This window comes from Haemaphysalis longicornis, unplaced genomic scaffold (genome assembly GCF_048455015.1).
Source record: "Haemaphysalis longicornis isolate Haplotype H1 unplaced genomic scaffold, Haemaphysalis longicornis Haplotype H1 scaffold_1, whole genome shotgun sequence".
In the NCBI taxonomy this organism is placed as follows: domain Eukaryota; kingdom Metazoa; phylum Arthropoda; class Arachnida; order Ixodida; family Ixodidae; genus Haemaphysalis; species Haemaphysalis longicornis.
This window is the reverse complement of record NW_027526203.1, coordinates 458,577,680-458,590,172: the sequence shown is the minus strand read 5'-3', so window position 1 is coordinate 458,590,172 and position 12,493 is coordinate 458,577,680. Positions and strand designations below refer to the sequence as shown.

Here is a 12,493-nt window from a genome sequence, read left to right as displayed (position 1 = left end):
TATCCGCTAGAGCTGGTGCAGGTGAGAAAAGTATGTACTATTGCAAAAAACTGCTCTAGTTATAAAAAGAAATGTTCCAAAACCAGGCATGTAAATAGCCACGGTAAATATGGATGTGCCACACCTCTGCATTATAACACAAGCTTAAATTTCTCTACTTTCAACACGCTCCGTGGGTTCCTGAGTTTATTTTGCCCTTAAATTTTTCACTAAAAAGTTTACATGCAATGGATCAAATTTTTCCATAAACATAGTCTTGACCCGCCAGCAAGCCCCTTCCTTATTCTCATCTTAGCCCAGATGTCACTCAATTCTTCAATTCTTGCAAGCCAAGGGACCAAAAAGACTGAAAATACAAGTTTGTTTTATTTGAAAGATTTGGTGTTTTACAGTGCCCCCAACGCTTTTCCGGCAGCAAACAATGCTTTATTAACGGAGAAATCACACATTTTAAGCCAGATTTTCAATTCTCCCGCTAAATCATGCTTCTTGGCATCAGTGATGATGTATTCAGGGAATGTGCCTAAAACGAATGTTACTATGGCTGCTGCGAATGGCGATATGTCTAAATTGTTGCCTTGTTTACTGTCTGCTTTCATAGATGGCAGGGCGATACTGCTCAATGACCCGCTGTCTGCACTCACTGAACGGATTTGCAACTGGCTTACTTTTGTTATGGTTGATAGTGATCATTCGTGAAAAATTCGGTATGCTCAACAAGCAGGGTCACGCAAGTGGAAACGTCGCTTATGCCACTGGGCCAGTTTCATGTCAGAGAAGCCCAACGCACCGGCAGCTACGCAGCTTCAGCCGGCACAGGGTACATTGTAAGCAATGGTGCTACGTGTTCGAAACTTTCACCCCACCATCCTTACTGCTATAAAATAAGCTTCACTAAATTTAAGGTCAAATAGCTCATTCTTTTTAATAATAATGTCCTTATTGGTTCCTGTTAAATATGCGTTGAATTTTGCCAGCCTCAGCTAATCACAATGAGCTGCCCGTAATACGTCACGAGTTCAGTGCGGAAAAGTAGTAGGGTGTCGCATGCCTATTCTGTATTTTCCCATTATACAGCTTATTTTAGTGAAGTTCGCATTAAAAGTGGTGACTTATTCTAAATGAGACAATCTTTCAAATGAACTAAACTTGCATTTTGCCTTCATGGCCCCTTTAAGCTCTCCTTGCCTTGTGTGCCCATGTTTGTGGAGCCATGGCCTTGCATTTGAATGGCTTGGTATAGTTAAAGCGGAGAGTTGGGTGAGTTGGTTACTGACTAGCGAATGTTTCGTCTTTGCTTTCTTCGTCGTGTGTTAAAGTTTGCTAGAAGTACGAGTACATTAGGCTTGGTATAGACCAAGGCTAAAAATTTTATCTACCTACTTAAGAGCTACCTTACCAAAAGTGTCTCAGAATTTTCGAATATATTTATGGTAACCTCTGTAGATATGACAAAGAAGCATTCCCTATCCTAAATAGGTGGCAAAGCTTCTACAAAACCTGTATTTTGGGCATGTGCTTTTTTTTCAAGGAAAAAAAAAAAAAGGTACTATACTAGAAGCGGAAGCATCATTACAACAGGAATAGTGCTTCTTACTGAAGTTTCTGTTAAGTTCTATATATGTTAAACTTGAGTGTGCTTGCGGCAAGTTTTCCTCAACCTGAAAAGATGATAGTGAAACGCTGCTTCCAAGAGCCTTGCCAGAAATTTTGCAGAAAATGCAGCAGCATACTGAACATGTGGAAGAGCAAGCATGAAAACCAGCCTAACATGGCGAATTTAGTAACCAGTCTGTGCGAATGTGGTAGCCTGAATAAATCAATAAACAGGATGGTTAGCAGTGGTCTTGTGCTCATGCAAAAATTCACCTGTGAGCCTTTGATTCAGCTACAGCAGCCTCACACACACTGCAGATCAAATGAACAACTATTTTTAGGAACAAGCCCCCAGGCTAAGCATTGATTTTATTAGGACTACATCCCCAATCGTGTGTCAAACCAACAGGAAAATTTCCTAAAAGCGACACTTTTGTGCTTTGCAAACTGCAGTGTTGAAAAGGCATATATCCTCTGAATGTGTGCAAATATGTGCAAATATTCTGCAGAGGCAGGTCAAATACCAAGATGCTGCTTGAATGAATTGAAAATATGATAGCTTCAACACAACATTTCTTCGATGCCACAGTGCTGCAGCATGTCCAAGAACAAACCAGCTGTGGCTAAAGAATGTAGAAAAAATTGGTGCAGCTGGCACTAGTGGTGCAAGGCTGGAGAAACCGCAGAGCTGGCGGCCCCTCTCCCTTCGTCGGAGCCCCGGCTGTTGCACCTCACATTTATTTCCGTACTTGCCGCTGAAAGTTCTCCATGACTGGCAGGCCCGGATCGTTTCGTCTGCAGACTTTCACACCTCGCCCAAAGTGGACCGCATTAGCACGCGACCTCACGACCAAGTCCAAAGCCAACGCCCACGCTATGAACACAAAGGAAATGCTGTGTGCCCGGAAAGTGACAATAGCTCAATCGGATGGACGCCGGTTTCATACTGTGAAGGACCCAGGTTCGATTCCAACAACAGGAAGCATTTTTTTCTCTCTTTCCAATTGGCTACATGTTAGCGTTCCCTGCCGCTGCTAACCACATACCCCTTGGGCCTTTGGGGCGGCCCAGTGGTTAGGTTGCCGGTTTCTCCGCATAAATATCCCGGGTTCGATTCCCGGAACCTCCCTTACCCCCTCCCTTTTTTTTCTTAAGGCTTCAAGGTTCTTTGGAGCCATGGATGGACAAACCTCGGCCTAAACAGCTCTGCCATTAAAAATCCCAGCAAAAAGAAAAAAACTATAGTTGAAAGCTTTTTGAGCATCAGATTATTATGCCATATAACAGCCCCTGTGTAAAAGAAATGTGTGTTTTTTGGCTGTTGGGCATGTTTATATTTATTTGGTTATGTTATGGAGTAAAAATGACAAAAAAGGGGACACTGAAGTGCCCGTCTGTGTCCTCTTTCTTGTGTCATGTCGGCCTTACTTGCGTTAACGACCAGTGTGTCTGTCTCTCACTCATTTCATCCTGTATGGTTGTAGTAAAAAAGCTTTATACCAGTGCCCCAATGGTCATTGCAACCAAAGGCTGTCGAACTGAATGGTGGTCGGGTGTTGACACCGTGCTATTTCGACAACGACTGCACATTTGATAGTGCTTGACATCGACAGAGTGGATGGAACACTTGAAACTGTCACTGACCACACAGCCGCCAAATGGCCAGCCTCGTTTTCAGGGTGCAAACAAACAAACAAAGTAAAAATACAGAACGTTACAATGAATTCAAAATACTTTCCAAGTTCAGAATAAAGCCTTAGTGCACCCCAATTTACATTCCCATGTGCACACTGCTGGCAGACTGAACACTTGCACTACTGCTTGAAGGTGCAAGCAGCTGTCACACTGGTTAAAAATCAAGCTTTAGGTCCTTTTAGTGAATTAATACAGGACTAAGTAAAGAGCTGTTGCGATAGCAACAGTCTTTTTATGATTTGTTTATATTTTATTGCCTTGGATGTGTGACGCCACCTGTCACCTCCATGTAAGATTCAACAGCCATCTGGCACAGGTGTTAGTAAAGCTTGCACAACTCAAAGTAACACTAATTCAAATAAGGCTTCACTGTACTAGAGGCTGCCAGCAAACACTCCAGAGCAGTGAAGCAGAATTTTTGACGTCTTTACGCACAGTTCTGAATATTTTCTCGAGTGGGCTTTACTGAGCAATTCAGTGGATTTTTTTCCCCCGACAAAAATTTAGTTTTCCAGAGGATTGTAAAACAGAAAATCGTTTTGTTACCACATATTAAAGGAGCCATGAAGACAAAACACAAGTTTGTGTTATTCGAACGATTTCATATTTTATAGTGCCCCCAGCACTTGTCCGAATGCAAACGATGCTTTATTCACTGAGAAATTTATTAATTTAAGTTAAAATTTTGATTTACCCGCTAAATCGTGCGTTGTCGTGGTCTGCAATGACATCATAGGGCCTTGTTTCCCGTTAGTTAACCTAGATGGCGCCACCACACCGTGGAAAGCCGTTTTCTGCCTTTGGTTTGTGTACATATAATGATATTTGTACCTGGCTTGTTTTGTTCATGGAGACAATCGTTTCGTGAAACATGGTGCTCGCTCGACAAATACGGTCACGTAAGACATTGTCACTTGCGTCAATCGGCCAGTGTCGCCTGAAACAACCCCAAAGTCCCGCAGTCCTGTGCAGCTAAACCAAGCATAGTGCACGCAGTACCAACAGCAGTACGCCATCGGTACTTCTATGTTACGTGTGCTTTTGTAACTTCCACTGTTTGTCCCACCATTCTTAGGGCTTTAAAAAGAATGTACCCTAAATTTAAGCGCAAATAGCTCGTTCGGCAAGCTTATAAGCTCTGCCTAATTTGCGTTTGCTTTTGCCGCCCTCCGCCAATTGCAGAGCTGTCTGGTATGACATCATAGGTTCTGTTGCGGGAAATAAGCTAGTGGGTCGCATGGCAATTCCCCTTTTTCCTAATTATGTAGCTTATTTGAGCGAAGTCTACGTTAAAAGTGGTGTCAGTATGATTCTAACTAGGCATTCTTTTAATGAACCAAACTTGTGTTTTCTCTTCATGGCTCCTTTAAGCCAAAGTTCAAATTAGGGCTTTACGGCCGAAACTGCGCCAGGCCTATGAAGCGCGCCCGTCTATCGGACATAGGGCAGGACGTTTCCGTTCTCAGCTTCCAGCAGCCCGCCGCCTCAACCACTGAGGCGCCGCGGCGGGTTCGGGCCTTGCAGCAAGTGCTACGCCGACAGCGCTGCTAACGCGATCCGGAAGTGCTGCCGAAGGCGTGGAAGTAAACGGGGCTCCTGCGGGGGACAGCCGGTAGCGTGGAACGGGCCCGTGACAAGCGGACCACTGCGACCTTGTGCAGCGCTAGGCGCCAGGTCAGTAGAACTCCGAAAGCGGGCCAACCGGCCCCCCTCCCTCCCCTTCCAGAGCGGGCAACGCTCGCGAGCGGAACACGAGCAGGCCCGTTGCGGCAGGCTGCGTGCGACAGAGACTGGCGCACCACCAGCCCAGTGTAAATAATAGCAGCGCCAGTCTACTCCTTTCGGCGACGGTTCGAAGCCGGATAATCGTCGAAGAATTTTCAAATTGGGGCCTTACTCGCTGAGACTGCACCTGCCCCCGCAGTGGGAGTCTGCGGCGAAACCTCGACGCACGGCCTTTTTCGCTTTTCGCCCCTCCATCAGTAAAAAGGCCGCCGCGGCCGTGACCGTGCCCGCATCGTCGTGCTCACCAGCATCAGATTTTATTCGAATCGAACGATTTGCGACACCACAACAAGCCAGACACAAGAAGGTATGTGGCGCCGCGGTACAAAACTCAGCACATCCTTGGAGCCGGGTGAACAATTGGGCAGGTGCGCACACCGACTGGGAGGCACGAGAAGGGCTGTCAAAAACAAGGTTTATTCCTCCCAGGAAGTGAGTCTGGCACAACGGGTGAATACCCGCTAGAAAAACACCGAGACTGGCGCTGCGCCAAGAGTCCCCGCCTAGCAGGGGGGAAATTGGAGCAGCCGGCAGGAGCCTGGCCACCCCCGGCATCTGCCAGCAGGCCGCCCAGTGCAGCAACCTTGGCTGCTGCGCGCAATCAGCGCCCCCGGCGGTTACGGGGCCGTTTCGAAAACGACTCGGACCAGATAAAATGCACGGATCTCGGGCGAGGGAGGACTGCGCAACACTCCGTCGTGACGCAACGGGGCCCCCTCTTCCCGACACGTGCACCGGGTGACGCCGACCAAGGCTGGCGGCGGCAGTACCTGTTCGGCTCCTCCGCCCGGGTCACGACCTTGAGGGCCTCGCCGAAGCAGCGAGATTAGAGAAAGCCTTCGGCATCCATTTCCTCCCAAAGCAGGTCCCGCGGGAAATGCGGCCTGCGACCTTTCGGGCCACGCGCCTACTGACCCCGCAAACCAGGCAGCACGTCTTGTTTCGTTCAGCCACGCACAGTGAATTGGCGAGAGCTTTGGAAGGCGTCGCACTCGTACGGCCGAAGCCGGAAAGAGCTTTTCGAAGCCCCCACGGCGCCCCGCGGAAGGAACGTGAGTAGGACTGCGAAGGCCGCATTTCCCTTAACCAGCTCTGTAAAACAATCTGCTCCCCTCACGAGGTTTGTCCTTGGGTCAGACGACGCCTACCACTCAAAATCCGAACACCACCCGTTGAGCACGTGGGGCATACTGGATGGCCACATACTTCCACCATCTCTCTCTTTCCAGCGGGAAACTGTCCGTGCCAAGTATCGGCCGGGGTCGGGGGCGTCGGAACAAAGGGGCGATTGTGCCCCCCACAATGTGCCGAAATACTGCACTTGCGTGGCCTTCTACGATAACCGAACCTCGGCCACTCCAGCCCATCGACTGCCGATGGCACAGCAAAGGCGCTAACGACTCCGAGAGACGTCCCGTGCGTTTCCGTCACCTCGCACTGACCCACTTGCAGCCTCTTCAGGAGACCGCAGGATACATTGCTGCGCACGACTCGTCGGTGGCTGCAAATTACGCAAGTGGACCGGAAGCAGCACAGCCACATGCGAGACAGCGTCGAACAGGTTCGCAGTGCCAAGGTCGCAGCCAAACGGCGAGCAGATGGCACTTTGAAATTGCTCGCCCCGTATGCGTCAGCCAAGTGGCGAAACTTCGCCTGGCTTTCCCAACGGGGGCACACCTGCACGGAAACGGCCAGAAGCATGCGCTGACTCAGCAGCACTTTCCACACAGCGTCAACTATGAGAACAAAACCAGACCTGCACGCAAAGGCAAGCCGAGTTGCGTGTTCCTTTACGCCTACAAAAACCGCTGTCTGCACTTCGGCCACATAACAGAACTGCGCTGCAAACTAGCGGTGCGGTTACCGTGGAGAGGAAAATAAACTGCTCTGTCCTAGTCGGGCAACCGTATCCTAGCAATCGTATGGAAACGCAAAATTGGAGGGGAAAAAAAAGCTCCCCACCAACTTAGGCGCAAAACCAAGAAATATCGCACAGGCAGACGACGTCATTTGCTTCCCATGACTAGACAAAGGCCACGGAATATTAAGAATAAAGGCCCATGAAAGTCGCCGCCGCAGCGATTACTCATGCAAGTGAAAAACGTGCCCTAAAAGCAAGCGCTATTGTCGCTGTTAACAGAAGCTCAGTTAGGGGCGGGGGGAAGGCATTACAAAGTGAACATTTTCCAGTTATTAGTCATGCATAGACAGCAGGTAGCGAAAGGACTACCTCGGAGACGGAGATTTCATGGGAATACAGAGGGGGAAAATCGCCAGACTGCGTCAGTCCCGGACTCTCGAGTGCCGACCCTCAACTCACAGCATTCCACCCCCCACACCCCCCACCCAATTTAACAGCTGCTCACTGCAAAAACAGAACGAATGACAGTAAGCTGTCACGTGACCTACGGCAGCCTCAATCCCAAGCAGGACCACCAGGCATACGGCGCTGGAGCGGAGACCAGTGCCTCAGTGCTTCACAGAAGCCCCCTCGAAACCGACTAAACAGAGTGGGTTAAACGAATTCCCGAAAGACCGACAGCACACAATTACGGGGCTATACTTGACTGCAGCTCCGTCGACGTAACTGCGTCCAGGCAGACGGAGGTGGTTACGCATTCGAGATCGTGTCGTCGGAGCTCACGACCCGGAACTTCCGCTCTTTTACCACAGACGCCCCTTTCTTTTGTTTCGGGTGCTTTCATCTCCACACTTTTTTGACTACATATATATTATCGACCGTTGTCTTTTTTCTGTGCTTATACTTGCCACGAGCACCAATTGCGCCTTCGTTAACTATCGCCATCCCAACTCTTGGCCCAAGCCAGTGACGTTGCTGTTCACATTTAAGCAAACATTTCTCGCCACAGCGAGCTAATGTTGTGCTTTCATCAAAGTGTTTTAACGCAGTTGCACCTTACAGGCGGCGCTTGAACCGTTAACCGCACGCCCATTCGCTATCATTTCCGGGTAGCGTCAAGTAGCGACGCAGCTGAGGTAACGCTGATTCAATCATTGAAAACGAGAGCGCCTAGCAACATCCTCCATGACGGTCACGCGACTCTGCGTAGCGCACCTGCCTGCAACGACGTCTGCAAAAGCTGACGTCACCGGAAGCCCGCAACCTCCCCGTTCGCCTTCGTGGGCTTTATTGTGCACCGGCTCTACTTGGCCGCAAACTGCAGGTGAAGGGTAAAGTACATCACCTCGAAAGCTAATCATGACTGCACGCGCCAAACCGCCAAGCTCTCGCTGCGGGGCGTTCCACCCGCACACGACGCCATGCACGCTTGGATGAGCGCGGCTCTCGACACACGCGTGCACACCAGCACGCAGCATGGCGAGCATCCTCCGCAGCCAATCGACGCGACTGCATGCATGCAGCAGGCCCCGCAGGGTTAAAACCCGCCGCCAAGGCTCAGTACAGGACACCAAGAGATGCCGTCTCGGGTTAGCCCCCCAAAACGTGCCTGAAGGGCGCTGCTTGTGAGGGCAGGAAACCTGTTCACCGAAACGCCGCCGACAAGCCCTGTTCCAACTGCGGCATGGCGACGCCTTTTAAGACCGTTTAAAACTTGGCCAGCCGGATAAAACTTGGCGTGATGACTACGCACTCTTTGTCCACAATATCGGCGTTCGAGGAGCGCAGGCTCCTCGAACGCCGTTCCCTCGCGCGCTGGACAAGTCCTTCCGGGCGCTAGGAGTAGGCGGCGTGCGTTCTCTCAAAATGAAACTACTCACGAACACTGAGGTTGCCTGAACCCCAGCTAACGCTCCATCGAACGGCCGGCCCATGGGAGCGTGGCGCTGCATCACGCCGCTAGGTTGTCTTAAATGTCTGCGCGAAAAGGCAGCGCCGTTTCTCTGCACTTCCAAAACTACTCCGTGGAGAAAGCCGGCGAACACCATGTCAGCGGCGGCAATGAAACCCGGCTTCCACGGGTGGCAGCCGGATGCTTCGACCGCGTTCAAAGGAGTGGCTCACACCTAGTGCGAAGCTGGGAAGAATTCCGGAATTGAAGGGAGCAATGAAACATTAACTACTGAACTGACCGCACAGACCACTGGGGTGTTAGGGTCATCGGTGGGTGCTGGTTGGTTGAGTCGATCGCTGTGTCTCGGTGGATGATCTGGCAACCAACCCTGCCATCGATTAGCACATTAGCACAGCTAATTTGGCCCAATCGTATATACTAAGACAATTTCATCGCGATTAAATAGCATTTGTAAACTATGAATTTAATAAAGCACCTGTCTAAGTTGCAACATGCTGTATACTTCTTTCAGAGATGTTACGCGCAAGAATTATTTGCTGAGTACCCAAACGCGAACAGCGTAACGCCCTGTATGGGCACAAAAATGAGTAGTTAGCCAAGTTAGGTCATTAAACCGTTATAATATTGTAAATGTAGATATCCGTAGAAGAAAAATCAAATAAAAAGTCAACCCAATTTGGGAACTGACTGCCAAATGTGGCAATCATCGCACGTCACAGAAAAAAATATACGGCCGATTCTCGATAATTCAAAGTCGCTTAATTGGAATTTCCGGTTATATAGAAGTTGTGTGATGGATCCGGCAATTTTACACGCAATCCAAAGGCAGAAATTGCTCGATAATTCGAAGCTAAAACTCACTGTGTATCGGTAAATTAGAAGTTATTCGAATAAAAAGCACCGAGGTGACCGTCATTTCTCGATAGAATTGAAAGCAGCGCCGTGGCATGTACTGATGTCAGCGCCATCGCACTGAGGCAGCACACAGTTGGTAAAGCGGCAGACTCGTGCCAGCGTACGCAAGTCTCTCTCTCGAGGTCCTCAAGCAACTTTGTTGCGCACAGCGCCGTGGGAGCAGTTTGTGGACACTTCAGGCTGCGATTTAAGCGCTGCCTCAACATCATGGCACTTTCCGTGTCGTACTCTCGACTTGGCGACGAAAGTCGAGATTCTGAACGAAACCAAGAAGGCAGACGTGTTGCGAACTAATAAAAATGCCGTCCTTTGTTTTTGCTTCTGTGGAAGTTCGGTTAATTCGAAGTTTTTTGCGATCCTCGTGGACTTCGTACTGACGGGAGTCGAGTCTGTATACTATACAGTGTGTTGCGACGATAACTGGAACACTTTAAAAAATTTTTCCTGAGCGATCCGCCGCTCTGTTCACGCTCAAACTTCACACAAAGGTCGCATTTTGTGGTCTATTTTGTTTGACACCGGGAACAACAACGGTAGTTACCTGTTTATTCTGAAAATAAATAAAAACGATTTTCGCCTATGGGAAAATGGCGGCGATTTGGACGTGCGAGCCAGAAAACCGGGTTTTCTGATCGTCTGTTAGCTCATTTCTAGGTGCATTTTCTGATCGTCTGCTGCACCATTTGGCTCCGTACGTGAATCCCAAACATGCGTTTCACTCTGCAGGTGGTTCCGTCGTTCCAACATCAACTTGCGCTGGCTCGCACGTCCAAATCAGCGGCCATTTTCCCATAGGCGAAAATCGTTTTTATTTATTTTCAGAATAAACAGGTAAGTACCGTTGTTGTTCCCGGTTTCAAACAAAATAGACCACAAAATGCGACCTTTGTGTGAAGTTTGAGCGCGAACAGAGCGCGGCGGATCGCTCAGGAAAAATTTTTAAAGTGTTCCAGTTATCGTCGCAACACCCTGTATATAGAAAGCGAAGTAAAGAAATATTAGGCCTATAGCTTAATACAGCGCCCTCACGCGATGAACTCGCGCTCGTTGTAGACAGCCACTGCTCCATGTAGCAGAATTACTCGCGGTGGTTGCCCACGCTGCTTGTATACGATTGTGTATCGGCTAACCTCCCACTGCCCCTCAGAAAGTTTTCTTGTTTGGAGGAGGCGGACAAGCAGATTTGAAGATAGATTGCTGACTTGACGGTGTTTACGCATGCTAATAGGCTTGTTTACTCTGATCGTCTGAAGTTGACTACAAAGAAAAAGAAAAGATCCGCAATCGTCCCAACTTTTCTTAGCAGCCCCTGCCCGAGTGTAGTCGGTGCACAAATTCTAGTGGTTAGACGCTTATTAGCCGAGGCTACAGAATTAGTACAGCCCGTAAATACAAGTCCTTAAGTTCGCGTGCAAATTAGAAACAATTTGATGGGTAAAAGTGAGCACTACATATTGAGCACGAGGACAAGCGAGTGAACGCTGACTGGGTAGAGACTGATGGTGCATATCAGTGAGTACAGATTGAGTACGAAATAATTGAAGCCCCTTCTTTAGACGGTTAGAATCGAACCTTTCTCTATGCAAACTGAGTCAAATCAAAATCCAAAATACACGCTCCCAATGTCCAAAGCCAAAGTCCACTTCAACTCAGCCAAAGTCCAAAGCCAACGCCCGCGCAACGAACCCAAAGGAAAGGCTGAGCGATCCGAATGGGATGATGGCGCAATTGGATAGACGTCGGCTTCATAACGCGAGGCAGCAGGGTTCGATTCCGACAACGGGAAGCGTTTGCTTTTTTTTTTTCTTTGTATAAAGCCGTTGTGTAAGGGTGGTGGCTTTGCTGCAGTGCATCTAGGCTAACTGCATCGCCATCAGTGAGGCACAGAAAGCTCCGCTTTAATGGAAGTCGATGCGACTTGAGGGAGTTCAGATTTAGTATGGGTACTCGTTCGCGAGTCCCTCCCCCTCGCGAACTGAAGGCTCGGCCCGATGCGAAAGCCTTGTTCCTATTTGGGCAAACGGCACGCCGCGCTTCGACTTGACGTCACCCTGGCAACGTCGGCACAGTTTCGAAGGCTCTGTCGGCCGGCGCTCTTCTATCGCTCGCTCTGTTGACAGATCGAAATGACAGAGCCGTGTCGATTTTGCCTTCATGTCCCATCTACTGCTCACACAACAAAAAGTTGCTGTGGCCTATGCGATAGCAGATGGCACTGACAACTGTAGGCATTTTGGCGGCAACGCTGTTTTCAGCACGAAGCACGTCCCCATCGCAGCAGCCACCGATGCATGGGAAGGCAGCGGATGCCCACTCAGCGATTGCCCACATGTCCAGTAGTGGTGGTGCGGCACCGCCAACCCCGCCGGCAACACCGGAATGCTCCACCGCCAAGGGACACGCCAGCGGTGCCCACGTGGTCACGAGGAGGCCTACTTCCACGCAACGACCGGCTAGTCAGCGCACGCGTAACCGACCGCCGTGCAAATCGGCCCCTTGCGATCACGCAGAGAGGAGGAAACCCGAATCGCCGCCACGCATGCCACGATCGCGAGATGGCAAGAGTGCACCCGCGCGCGCGCGGGCTGGTGGGCGAACGTGCAACCCAGCTCCGCTGGACAGAAGCGCCGACACAGGCTCTGCGTGCAGCGACCAAAGGAAGGCCGCCGCCATGCGCGCAGGATGTGCATCCTGTCAGGGCTGGCAATGCGAAACGCCGGAAGAGA

General features: G+C 49.8%; 1 protein-coding gene across 2 annotated transcripts in view; it reads right to left on the bottom strand.

Moving 5' to 3' along the window:
* LOC144156112 (lateral signaling target protein 2 homolog) overlaps positions 1–12,493 on the bottom strand; it is a 52,047-nt gene that overhangs the window by 15,744 nt on the left and 23,810 nt on the right. The window lies entirely within an intron of this gene.